This window comes from Periplaneta americana, chromosome 9 (genome assembly GCF_040183065.1).
Source record: "Periplaneta americana isolate PAMFEO1 chromosome 9, P.americana_PAMFEO1_priV1, whole genome shotgun sequence".
Taxonomy (NCBI): domain Eukaryota; kingdom Metazoa; phylum Arthropoda; class Insecta; order Blattodea; family Blattidae; genus Periplaneta; species Periplaneta americana.
In genome coordinates this window covers 107,170,421-107,182,931 of record NC_091125.1, presented here as the reverse complement: position 1 = coordinate 107,182,931, position 12,511 = coordinate 107,170,421, and positions in this window count along the sequence as shown.

Below are 12,511 nucleotides of genomic sequence, written 5' to 3'. Positions count from 1 at the left end.
GAAAACTGACAGTAACAAATCAACAAAGTTACACATTTAACAACAAAAAAATTGTAACTAAGTCTCCAAAATAGAAAACTAAATTGAGAACAAGTAAAATATATTAATATCATAATATGTATTACTAGAAAAATCAATAACGCTCGACCATTTTAATCATCATGAGTAATATTTCTATATCTTGAAAACGGTAAGTTGCAGAATATTGGTCGCACTGAATGCTGTTGCCAGAGGTAGGAAGTTCGTACTGAAACTGTTAAGTTACGTGAGCTTGGAGTGTATATCTACCGAATGAACAGTAGTAACGCAGCTCACAATGTCAAGTAACCAGCAAAACAAACATGTACAGTCAGGTGGTAAACAAACTTGTCTTTGTTCCAATGGCCCAGGGCTTGGATTAAGGAATAAAAATAGAAAAAAATGTATAAAATACACTAATTGGCAATTAAAATCTTTGTAATTTTCAACATAAATAATTTAGGCCTACTCATACATAAAAATAACAAACAAAATATACATAATTATATGCATCTAGACTTGTTAATTAGTAATAATGTAAATCTTCAGTTTATCAAAAGATATGCTCTTCCATGTTCAGAAAAGTAATATTTGTACTCTGAAAATATTCGCTTTGCGTCATAAGACGTAACTGTAGTAACTGAAACATGATACAGTATTCCTTAATACGTCACCAAGTGAACAACAGCTTTGTGAATCTAATAATGCAATTCTTATATGGCACATTATATTAAACTCATAATTCACTTCAGTAATACATTACATTTTTGCTATTGAGACTTTTGTGGATTGGTATATATTATTTGAACAGTAATTATTCCTCCACATCTCGTTGCGTCAATTCTGAACTGCAGCAGATTGTCGGACTGCAGGCAACTGTTTGATGGGATATTGAAACACGCCAACATTATTTCCCAGCACTTTGGTCTTTAACTAATATTCGTTTTGTAGATTATATTTTCACATTACATAATTTACAGTAAAGTTTTTCTGTATGTATATAATTACCAGCAAATCTTGAAGCATTTCTTTCATCTTCGTGTATTTTAAGATTTAAACTCTGCCATATTAAAAACTATTCACCAAAATGCACAGCTCCACTACAAATGGTAGCACGTATTGAAACTACTTCTTTACTGTGCATATTGCTGTAATGTAGCTACGAGAGTCATCCATCCAAACTTGCGGATAAACTGAGAGTTGTTTATGAGAACAAAGTAGAGTATACACAGAATACAGCTAGTGCAATAGAGCCGACGTGATCTTTTAAGAGTGGCTGCACTCAACCAGAAAACTATGTTTTGGTACGAACTTTCTAGGACTATTGTAGCTGTCACCATCAAAGCACCTCAACCCTCTCCCCATGGAGGAAAGCATTTCTTCATAGCTGCTTTGTGAATTCGTCGTACTTAACCTCAAAACTACTCAGATCACATGTAACTAGTAGTCCGCCATCTTGAAAATGGCTAATCATGTGGTTTTGTTAACTGTTGGGAGTCACGTGATGTCCTATTCGTGACGTATTTGTACTATCCAGGCAAAATTGAGATTTGCCTTTTGAATAGGTTATAGACAATTCCTTGTTCTTAAGTCTAATTAGTAGACAGCGGAAAAAAGTCAAATAAAAGTCATGTATACGGTTTACAAGTACTGTACGCATAGACTATGGCATGAGGTGTGCACACATCCCAAGTAGGTACAACACGGCACCGTCCGCAGAGAGCATCACGCGAACACCGAAAACAACTGCCACTCTGCGTTCTCAGTCAGTCCTCGTCCGTACGTGAACAGAGAACATTGAGATACGTAAACATATTCTTCATTTGTGTTCATTGAAGTGATCATATTGCCGAAGACAGATGTTAAAAAAACATAGGGTGTATTCTTTAATACAAGAATATGGTGTCCACATTTTTAGTAGTGATGCTGGTGAAACAATTAAATGTCGGTTATGTGTGTGTGCATTAAAAAAGATAACAAAACAATCGATAGAACATCAATGTAATACTCAGTAACATATGAAAAATGTTGCTCTATGTTAGAAGAAAATGAGGGTTCAAGTTCAAATTCCGCCTCAAATATGAAATATGACTTTAGCCAGGAGTTGTGTCGAATGCCGATAAGTTGCAATATTCCATTCAAAACGTTGGACAATCCTCATTTTAAAGAGTTTATAGAAAAGTACACAAAATATCAGGCACCTTCTGAATCATCGATTCGAAAACAGTTCTTACCTGCACGCGCCTCTAGTATCCCTACTGTGCTTACGTAAACAACGACCCTCTGACGAGACAAACTACTCGCGTTGTAGTTACCTTCACATCCGAATGATTTTTTTTCCGCTGTCTACTGATTACTGTAATATAATATAGCTAGTCAGCGATGTATTGTATACAATGGAGGGGGAAAGGAACTGGCCAACCTATTCCGTTATCTCTTGGTTTAGTTGCCTTGTCGGTATCATTTCTGAGGTTCTCAGACCTGTTTTCGAACAGTTGACTAAACAGCAACAATTCCACGTTCATAGTAGCTATTTAGTATTTATGCATCCATGAATGCATGTTTTCGTATTTTGAAACCTTTATAGTGTTGAGCGTGGTGCTACATTTCTGCGTATTTGTAGCGTATCAAACACAGATATCCAACGTTTCGGCCTTTATACCGGCTTCTTCATCAGGGAAGGCAGATAGAATAGCTGTTTAATGTCTTGCCAAGATCTACTCACAAAGACTAGGGAGTCTATTTCTGAATACACGTTCTAGCTGTTGCGGTAATAAAGTTTCAAGTGGCACTATATTTGAGAAGATGTATGCTGCTGAGTGTTCCTATAACTAGCTTTAACTGTCATTTACATGCACATGCAATTTGCGCAAAGTAACTTCTGCGGAGATCTTCGATGAGAATGTATTGCGTGCGTGCGAGTACTTATCTCCAAATGTTTTTTTCCACATTCGATCTTGAAAGAGTCTGTCTAGTAGACTTGTTTTCAATGATTAGATATTTTCCGTAAAATCAGTTGTATGCTTAAGTCATAATTCTATACGCATGAGCTAGTTTGGAAAAACCTGGTTCGTTTTCAGATCGTCGCAGAAAACTAATGAGGATTGTAAGGTTATAAATAACTGAATATGTCTACACGTACGTACAGACTAGTTCTTGCAAATAGCTTTTGCATGTAAATAGTATTTTACAAATGAGATTGCGACGAGGTTCGTGTTGTAGCTGATCACTCTGTATTAAGAGATCAGTCATCTTGTATTTAACGAGGAAATTTGAGCCTGCGATCACAGAGCATACCATTCGGGCTTCGGATGACGAAGTCATGGGCTTGGTTATCGGAAATAATGAAGTAATAAATGTGGCAGTTAATGCAGGACATATTGAACTTGGGTAGGCAATCACAAGTAATGACGTGAATATGGTTTATAGCCCATCTCTGTCGTTACTGTAATATTGAATAAACTCACGACCGTGCTGTTCCAGCAACGATAGGATATTCTGTTTCATTTAGTGCTCACGCGGTGGTTGCTGATTTGGTCTGTGAGTCACAACCATTACGCATATCATTACATACACTCATAAATCAAACTATGTAGCAAGTCACGGTTTATGCGGGTGCTCAAGTTCTCAAGATGAAATCCTCATAGATGTCTCGTAAACATCATCATACTAACCTAGAAGTTGTCGCCACTATTGTCGTCGTAATAGTTTAATATATATTATTAATATATTATAACCGCAATAGTTGACGTCTTGATATTTGCTGGCATCGTAATAATCGACTTGATGATAGTTGCAGACTTCGTAATAGTCAACTTGATGATAGTTGCGGGCATCTAATAATCGACTTGATGATAGTTGCAGGCTTCGTAATAGTCAACTTGGTGATAGTTGAAGGCATCGTAATAATCGACTTGATGATAGTTGCAGACTTCGTAATAGTCAACTTGATGATAGTTGCAGGTATCGTAATAGCCGTCGTTGCGGTAGCTGCAGGTGTATAATAGTCGAATTGAGGCGAGTAGTTGCAAAATCAGATACATCACTTTTTTTTTTTTAATGAGTTAATGTTATATTTCATATCTTCATATGATCCTACACAGTGCTATAGCACTGTTATGCTCCAAAGCCAGATACATAACATGGATTTGTATGATGAAAGAATAGTATTGGTTGCAAATCCTTGGTTCCTTGCAAACGTTTTTCCTTCATACCGAAAAATTATGTTTTAGTGATGTATCTGATTTTGCAACTAAACGCCTCAATTGATAGTTGCAAGCATAGTAATAGTCGACTTCATGATAGCTGCAGGCATCGTAATAGTCAACGTCGTGATAATTGCAGACGTCGCAGACACCTACCTACAGTACCTACCTTGCCTCCCGTTTCAATTACCTGTCGTCATATCATAATCTCTTTACACGCACACAAAATAGCCGCATACTAGCCATACCAGCACAAAAGACATAATCGTAATCATCATCATACACAATCTCGCTATCGCGCTTGTGGAATACCCACCCAGTGACATCACAGACTGTCGGAATTTAGCAGTATTCAAAAACAAACTTATTAAGCATTTTCTTACAGCGTAGAGTAGATTAATTTTTACTTAAATAATTTTTTTTCTTCTTAACTCTTACAAAAAACTCTCTAGCCTTTATTAATCAGTTAATCTTTTAGTACTTTGATTTTTATTGTATTTGTAAATTTAATGTTAATTGTAATTATAATTGTAATTGTTTTCTTAATATTGTAATTGTAATCCCCTGGTAGAGGGGAAGAGAAGGCTTAATGGCCTTATCACTACCAGGTTAAATAAATAAATAAATAAATAGTCAACGTCGTGATAATTGTAGACGTCACAGTAGTCGACTCCGTAACACTTGCCATTAATAAAAATGTCGCCGTGATAGTTGCCATTGCTATAGTCGTCGCATTGATAGTTGCCGTTGCTGTAGTCGTCGCAGTGATAGTTGTCGTTGCTTTAGTCGTCGCAGTGATAGTTGTCGTTGCTATAGTCGTCGCAGTGATAGTTGTTGCTATAGTCGTCGCAGTGATAGTTGTTGCTATAGTCGTCGCAGTGATAGTTGTTGCTATAGTCGTCGCAGTGATAGTTGTTGCTATAGTCGTCGCAGTGATAGTTGTCGTTGCTTTAGTCGTCGCAGTGATAGTTGTCGTTATGGTCGTCGCAGTGATAGTTGTCGTTATAGTCGTCGCAGTGATGGTTGTCGTTGCTTTAGTCGTCGCAGTGATAGTTGTCGTTGCTTTAGTCGTCGCAGTGACAATTGTCGTTGCTATAGTCGTCGCAGTGATAGTTGTCGTTGCTTTAGTCGTCGCAGTGATAGTTGTCGTTGCTTTAGTCGTCTCAGTGATAGTTGTCGTTATAGTCGTCGCAGTGATGGTTGTCGTTGCTTTAGTCGTCGCAGTGATAGTTGTCGTTGCTTTAGTCGTCGCAGTGATAGTTGTCGTTGCTTTAGTCGTCGCAGTGACAGTTGTCGTTGCTATAGTCGTCGCAGTGATAGTTGTCGTTGCTTTAGTCGTCGCAGTGATAGTTGTCGTTGCTTTAGTCGTCGCAGTGACAGTTGTCGTTGCTATAGTCGTCGCAGTGATAGTTGTCGTTGCTTTAGTCGTCGCAGTGACAGTTGTCGTTGCTATAGTCGTCGCAGTGATAGTTGTCGTTGCTTTAGTCGTCGCAGTGACAGTTGTCGTTGCTATAGTCGTCGCAGTGATAGTTGTCGTTGCTTTAGTCGTCGCAGTGATAGTTGTCGTTGCTTTAGTCGTCTCAGTGATAGTTGTCGTTATAGTCGTCGCAGTGATGGTTGTCGTTGCTTTAGTCGTCGCAGTGATAGTTGTCGTTGCTTTAGTCGTCGCAGTGACAGTTGCCGTTGCTATAGTCGTCGCAGTGATAGTTGTCGTTGCTTTAGTCGTCGCAGTGATAGTTGTCGTTGCTATAGTCGTCGCAGTGATAGTTGTCGTTATGGTCGTCGCAGTGATAGTTGTCGTTATAGTCGTCGCAGTGATAGTTATCGTTGTTATATTTGTCACAGTGATAGTTGCCGTTACTATAGTCGTCGCAGTAATAGTTGCCGTTGCTATGGTCGTTGCAGTGATAGTTGACGTTGCTATAGAACTGATTCCTAAGGTGCGGGCCATACTTCGTAAATCACTCTATATGCCTACATGGTTTTTTTAAGTTAGAAGAAGTTTTTTTGCGTTTATTTTTACGGAACTTCAAGAAAAAAAAAACCGGACATAATTCCTGTACGTAAGACTTTTTTTGTCGTTTATTGAAGCATTAATTTATATATTGATGTGGTAGTTATTTGCTTGCTGGGATTATCTTAACCGTCATTTGTATTGCCTGACATAATCTACGTTGTTGATTTTAAATTTACTTATTTTAAAAGAGTTTAGTTGTTAGTTTCCTTTTGGTGTATTTATTCATTGCATTGTTAGTACCTTTTCCATGTGTTGTGCTCTCTTGGAGGATATTTCACACGCATCTTGTCATTATCACTCAAATTTTACTTTACAGAAGTTGCATTCGGGTACAATCTTGCTTTCGTCTAATGCGACCTATAGCTACGACATTCCATGGCACGAGAATATTCATTTCAAGTGGTCGTTCAGCCTCAAATAATAAGCAGTCAGAAAAATTGCCACCAAAACTAGGCAGAGTAAAAGTATTTCACAGATGCCGTTATAACTCTCCTTTTGTTTCATAAGAAGGCTGGGTATGCAAGAACTAGCTGTACAGAGACAATGTGTGGCCAGAATCATTGTTTTATCTGTAACAGAGAAAATCTTAAAATCAAAAGTGCTGAGCTGAAGGAAAACGGAATTGCGAGTACATAATTTCCGAAATAACTAATATTTTACGTCCGTAGTGTCAACGTAAAAATTCGCAAACGTAAATAAAAGTCGCGAAAATTCTCACTAAAATAGTACTAATTTATATGTCTGATATGCGTATATTTCTTGCCTCACTCGTTAATATTATGGCTTAAAAACTCATAGCTCTGTAAAAGAAGATTAAACTACCATACTTCAGTTAGATCATGTACGTGTACCACTGTACCTTAATGTGGCCCAGTGTACAGCCCTGAAAGTACAACTATAAAAGCCCCGTCGTGTAAGATAAATTTGCATGCTTCATTGTACGGACGCACACACAATGTCTGTAGCGGAACAAAAGAAGACAACAGCACCTTTACTACGGGTTTTTATATTTCCTTGAGCTGTTGGGTTTTAAACCCCAGTTACCTGCTAATTTATGACGATAATTCGGAAAGCGAACGCCTGGAATGGAAAGTCGTAAACTCTTTCAGTGTCTCTCTGAGGCTGCTGTAAATAAAAAAATTTGCTTTAGCAACATTTTCGGCTCTCTTGAAAACACGATCCAATTATAAAATAAATTTTAACCTCACTCGGGTCATATTTCGCTTATCTTCGAATAGTTTCTGTAAACCGAGACTGATATAGTCTAATATATCCGCCAGTCATTATAATAGCTTCCCTATGTGATTAAGCGCCCACTTACTGTAGGGACATAATTGGTATGATTATAATTGGTATGATTGTAATTAATGTTTAGAGTGACATTATTAATACTGTAAATCTAAAATGTATTCCATCCTCATAACTCGTGCAGACTTGACCTAAAATTTATAGTTTGAGTCATGTATGTACTGGGGTTAATGACTAAAGGATTATTTGTCAAAGTCCAAAGGCAGGTCATGGCGTGGGTACGCCATCCAATAGACGCGAATCACGCGGACTTCAAAGATCACCTTAGCCATGGTGGAAACATAGTAGAGGTGTGGGACAAGCTGTGCGTGTTTTGGTTCAGTCTGCGCATGACGTCACCTTCACTGCAGGCCGCACTCGAATGACAGTCAACATAACAGATTGTTGATGATTAGATCTGCGTCCATAGTTTTAAATGAATAAATAAAAATCATGGTTTGTGTATTCAGTAAATATTGACAGTATAGGTTATAATAGGATCTACCTTGAAGTGATAACATTATAAAATAGTAAACAATAAATTAAATTCATGAGTCAAGAAATAATGTAATATGGTAGTGCAACGTTAATAATTGCCATCTGTAATATACACGTAATTTTATAATAATTATAATACATTAAGCTACAAATATGCACAAAATTAGGCCCATATAACACACACACACATTATATTACCCATGAATTCAAGTGCAATAGGGACTACCTTGAAATGATAACGTAATAAAATTATGATCTATTACATATTAAACCAAGTTTCAAGAAACAATGTGATATGGCAGTGTATCATTATGCCTTCTGTAATATACACATGCTTTTATAATAATTACAATACACTGTGTAATAAATATATACATACTTAGATCTATAGAGTTATTTATAACATACATTATTTTATACATGAATTCAAATACTTTTGAACCTTCATTAACGTATATGTATACACATTTCTTGGAATAATTTGTCATTGTATAGTAAACAAATTTTTTATATATTTAGGCTAATGAAGACATAATATATTATAGTCTACTACATTATTTACCTTACTATTCCACTCACGACATAATATAATTTCACTGTTATAAATCCCGCTCTGTTAAGTAAATACTTATTCTTACGCAATCTTTTTCATTTTCTTTATAATATTTCTCTTTGAAATTCCAGACATTTTTATTATTTTATTAATTTCTTTAATTCTAATAAATGTTCTTGTTCTAACCAATGTCGTAATTAATTCTGACGGAAGAGGAGAACTGACTTCTTCTTTGTTTTTCATGGCAGAATGAACCAAATTTACAGTCTTTATTATTACAAATTTCTCATGAGAAACGGAATCTCCGTGCACATCTGAGAATATACTGTCAACAACCATGGCAACCAATTGTAGATCCTTAGAAGGGAGAATTACGTTTCCAGGCGACACTGTAGTAATCCAGTCTTTTTGATTAGCAGAAGTTGACAATTTTGTGGGAATTCCAAGATTCGGGTATTATATCCTGAAATATATATTAATCCTTCCTGGGATATCCGCTGTCTTGCAGAGATTTCATATATTTTTTCTGGGAGGCCTATATTTTCTTCAGGATCTTCATCATTGGTAAATTTAAACGGTTTCAGAATGCCTTTAAGAAATTCTGCCGTTGCACACAGTTCTTTCTGCAGATTACCATTGACTTTCGATTGGCTTGTACTAGGACCCCACTATTAATGCCTCCTTCCGAAAGCAAATCCGAGGTGTTTTTGTTCTCACAAAACTGGGATAATGGATTTCGACCTAGTATGTACCACTTCAATCTATGTTTAAAATCTAAAGCAGAGGGATGATCGTTTGTTCTACCCATGCTTCTAATTTCCAAAAAAAAAAAAAAGTTTTCTACCAAGTCTTGGTTAAGTTTTCTTGTGATGATATATGCAATTTTGTATTTGCACCTCATTGCCTCATACAACCCTGTTAATGATTTACATTAGAATCCCCTCCTGGTAAGGTAATTTCCTGTTTGCTTCTCCTACTTTAACTGTGGTCATGAAGTCATTCATTTCTGAGAGTATAATATTCTAATCTTGAAGGTTTGTTCCGTAACTATGCAGCCCACGGTGGGTACCGAATTTAGAAATGGTATTAAATAAATCAAACCAATCATTAGTTAATTTTATTGCCTTTAAGTTTCTTTCGTTTTTACCACACCATTTCAAAGCCCTTGCTACCCTCTTCGAAAATAGTTGTGCTGTCAAACTAACTTTTTGTCTTTGGGTACCACGGACACTTAAGTGTAACTGTAAAGGAGTTAACTTGTAAGCTAATTTTGTATCAGAGGACGAGGATGCACGTAAAAGTTCATGAATGGGTTCCGATAAAATGCTCAATCCGTTCAAGTTGAAACCAAGATCTAGAAAGTGATTCCTGTGTAATTTCAGTAAATTTGGAGCATCTGATTTTGGTAGAGGGTCTTGGCGTTTGCAACAATTCTCCCTTTTTTACGAAGATGTTTATCTTTCGGGAATGAAAAATATTTAATATTACTGCCTCTGGTTTTTCTATAATGAGTACTGCAACCGTACACTGCACAATGACTCATTATGTATTGTAATTAATGTCTACTGGGTGTTCAGTTCAAAGTGTGTCATGGCTCGCTGTATGCCGTCATGTGGCTAGCCGATGAGCCTAGAGAATTCAATCTTCCTACACTTCCGCAGAGGTGTATAACCTATGAGGCAGAGAAGTTGCCTAGCAAGTACGGCGTTCATTCTGAAGATTACTTACCGATACGTACGGTAACGCCAGTAGTGGCAAGAATGTGAACTGTTTGGAAACACGTACTGAAGTGAGTTTTTTTTCTTACTGTCGGGATATGAGGAGAGGGTTAAGACGATTACTTACGTATTTGTTGACATTAACTTCGACGGTCAACATGGACACGGAGCATTTGATTTGTGTTGTGGAATGTTACCGCACGCAACCGATGATAACAAATACCCTGCGTACGACTTGCCGGCGCAAAACACAGTTCGAAAGAGGTTATGGTAGCACACAGACCGTACAGACCGCCATCTGTTGCTACGACGTTCAAGTTATACCGTACACGTTCTCAAGTTCAGATTGAAGAACGCCTTAAATAATAGGCAACTTCTCTAACATATAAGCTGAAACTCGCTTCAAATCAGTGACCCAACAACAGTGACGTCATGACGCACTTTGAATTGAACACCCAGTATAGTTAGGTATATTAAAGAAAATGTACTCAACGCAATGAGCTGCGATCGCTGTCTGCAGTGAAGATGACGTCACACGCCTCGGCCGCTATCGCAACAGCATGCGCAGTCCCACACCTTCACTATGTTTCCGCCATGACCGTAGCGTCACTGGCGCGAGCCGATAAAACGGAGCGGCGAACGTTGAATAATAATAATAATAATAATAATAATAATAATAATAATAATAATAATAATAATAATAATAATAATAATAGTAATAATAATAATTAATTTATTATTATAGCTCTGCAGTCAGCAGAAGTGTTGGGGAGGGCGACGAGTGGCCCACGTGGCAACGAGTAATCATCAACATCTTTATTTCATCAAGTGTACTACGCCTTGTATTTCAAGACTGATTAATAAACTAAAATATTGGCAGCCCTTGGTTGTTTAAAGGACTTCGGTCTTTCACTAAACCTCCTACAACGCACTCCAATAGAAGTTATTCCAACAAACTTCATCACGCCTATTACGACTGTGACAAATTATTACGTCACAAAATGCCACGTATGTGGCTCAAGCGTCAGCGCGCTGTTTTCTATCTAGAGGGCCCAGATTCGACCCCCGACCAGGTAGAGGTGTTATTTTAAGTGAGCAAAGCAGAAGTTGTAGAGAGTTTTTCTCGGTATACTGCCGTTTCCCTTTTTTTCATTCCACCAAAATTCTCCACTTTCCCTCATTTCATCTATCATCTGTAATAGTTAAAAATAGCTGGGATAAAGTCTTAGGAGTAGCACTGACTTGTCCAATGCTGATACAGGAAGGGCTTGGGTCTCTGTGCCTGCAGCTTAATCAGGAACCTGGCTCTGCCGGAACTGAGAAGGATGGTCTACTGGCTTTTTGACAAGAAGAATGATTTTACTCCATGACAGTGCTCGAGCCCACACTGCCAGATCAACAAGGGACGAATTGCAAAGACTTTGCTGGGAAACAGTGGCGTAGCGTCAATGTAAGCTAAAAAGCTTAGCTTCCCCAGTTAATAATAATTTCATAATAAACCAGCAGTTTATGGAGAAAATTAGTTGTTAATTTTAATAGAATTTATATTTACGTGTTACATATTGTGATACGGCAGCTCAGGATGATTTGTGATGCAGCAGTAAACAAGAAACCTGCACACGCCAGCTTCCAAGCAGACCGGTTTCTTCTGTGTAATCCACCCCGCAGATTTTGCATCCCTTTCTAACTAAACTACCCTAGTCGCAAGGCGCTCTCAAGAAGCTAGCTTTAACATTTAAAATAAGTAGTTTCCGAGTTATCCCTTTTCGTCAGTTGTGTTCAGTTGAAGTGTTAGTGTGCATTGTGGCTGATATAATAAATAATGAGCGAAATAACAGTTCCTGACACTAATTTACTTGAATTTTTTTTAGGACAATTGTATTATCAAGACTGACTTACGAACAAAACTGTGTTTTAAAAAACAAATGACCGACTCCCTTGCTGTCAATGAAGGACACAACCAAAAGACAGACGCATACTTACGTAATGATACTAATATTGTGATTTCTCTAAGTATAACAGGGAGTGAGCTAATGTTATACGTATACGTGTCTATTTGTTAAGAGATATGTGTAAACCGTGAAATCATATTTTATTACGTATCATTTGAGGTCATGCCTTATTGGTGTTACGATGTTCCAACCAATCTTCGACTGCTGACTTGAAATTGACTAGTATTTATTTTAAGACTGTATTTTTGTAATACGTTTCCTCA